This window comes from Buceros rhinoceros, unplaced genomic scaffold (genome assembly GCF_000710305.1).
Source record: "Buceros rhinoceros silvestris isolate BGI_N320 unplaced genomic scaffold, ASM71030v1 scaffold6649, whole genome shotgun sequence".
In the NCBI taxonomy this organism is placed as follows: domain Eukaryota; kingdom Metazoa; phylum Chordata; class Aves; order Bucerotiformes; family Bucerotidae; genus Buceros; species Buceros rhinoceros.
Genome location: NW_010429660.1, coordinates 16,798 through 18,440, shown reverse-complemented (window position 1 = coordinate 18,440; position 1,643 = coordinate 16,798). Strand labels below are relative to the sequence as shown.

General features: G+C 40.7%; 1 protein-coding gene across 1 annotated transcript in view; it reads left to right on the top strand.

Moving 5' to 3' along the window:
* Nucleotides 1-1,643, top strand: part of LOC104499229 (amyloid beta A4 precursor protein-binding family B member 1-interacting protein-like) — a gene marked incomplete at its 3' end in the record, with an annotated part of 27,370 nt that overhangs the window by 10,021 nt on the left and 15,706 nt on the right. The window lies entirely within an intron of this gene.

Sequence of the window (1,643 nt, the reverse complement as noted above, 5' to 3'; positions counted from 1 at the left end):
CAGCAGGAAGCCTGTCTACAGCACACTCAACCACTTTGGATATGATGCTTTTCCTGCTTCCTGCAGAAAAGTGTTTTGAGATGGAGGGGGAGGGCCATAGTGTGAGAAGTTGGGTGCTCTTCCCTCTGTGGAATGGTCAGCCTTACTGCAAAAGCCACTTTAGTCCACCAGCTTCTGTTCAACTATAGAAGCTATTTTTGGATTCTCAAAGTTAAGCATCTCTGAGCTGTAGCAATGCAGATTGCCATACCTGTGACGGAAAAAACCTCCACATTTTTTAACTGATTGCCTGGTATTAATAGTGGAGAATCTGACAACAGCAAACATGCTTGAAGCCACCTCTTCCAGGTTGCACACCTCACCTTGTGTTTTTGACATACTAAAGGATGCTAGTATTCAGTGATAAAATTTATTCAGGGAGAGGGATGTCAGTCAGGAGTACTTCAGTTGTGGTTGAACCTGCCTCAGAGCTTGATATGGATAAGATAACCTTCCTAGCTTTTTTTTTTTTTTGCTAAGATTCTATCATATGTGTGTAAGAAATAAGTGGCTATGATTAGTTAGGCCTAGTTTCTTGCAAGTGCCTCTCCCATGAGTTACAGCCATGCTGGCTTTTTTTTAGTCCAAAGACCACTAAAATTACAACTTTAGGGCAGAAAGTGGAGACTGAAGGTAACGCAGAGAAAAATTGTGCATCGAAGCAGAACAGAGGCTTTCTCCCACAGTCATTCACTGGAAGCTGGGTATGTCTGTGAGTACCATAGCACAAAATCCTGCTCCTTCAAAACAAAGGAAACTGCAAAAGTGAGTGAGCAACAGCAACAGTAAAAATTAGCGAAGAGGCAAGAAAGCAAAGAGAAGACAGTTTTCAATAGAAGGAGTAGAGATTTAAAGTTGGAAAGAAACTAAACCTTCCAGTAGCACTAACAGTCCAAGGCAGCCCCAAGAACCACAGCTACTTGCTGTACAAACTTTCTTTCCAACTCTGTATATGACTGGAGGAGACTACTGGAAGATAGATGGCAAAAAGAAATGGTCACAATCTACACACTGGTCACAAAAGCAACAGTAAGCAATGGCATCTGGTACGTCTAGCTAAAACTCAGCAGTTGGCGATCCAGAGTCTCCTTGTACCACAAACCTCATTGACGTTAAGAGAGAAACAGGATATTAATACAGGTGCTTTGAAAAAGAAGAGTCAGGTGATACTGAGATTTTAGGAATCTTACTGTGGCATTCAGCAAAACCGGAATGAGCCTGAGTGCTCTATCTAACTGTGTCTGTGTTAATACGAATAGGTCCAATACTAGAAGAAAAAGCCATGATATCATCCAATTTAAGGAGGTGTTCCTGTCTGTATGTGTGCATGCAGTAAGAGCTTGTGTCTGGCAAGTAAAAGAATTCAAGTAAATTAATATACTTTACAGAAAGCTTTAAAATTAAAAGTGGTATAATTGCAAGCCAAGTTTTCAGTAAGATGTTAAAAACTCTAGTTCTCTTAACTCTATTGAGAGGCAAGTTTTCTTCCAAGTGGCTGCATCCACAGCAGTGTTTCATTGAGGCAAGATCTTCCTTCATCTTCTGTTTTGTATCAGCTGTAACCCATATAGAAACATAGAAGAATCCCATTTTCAGGCATTCCT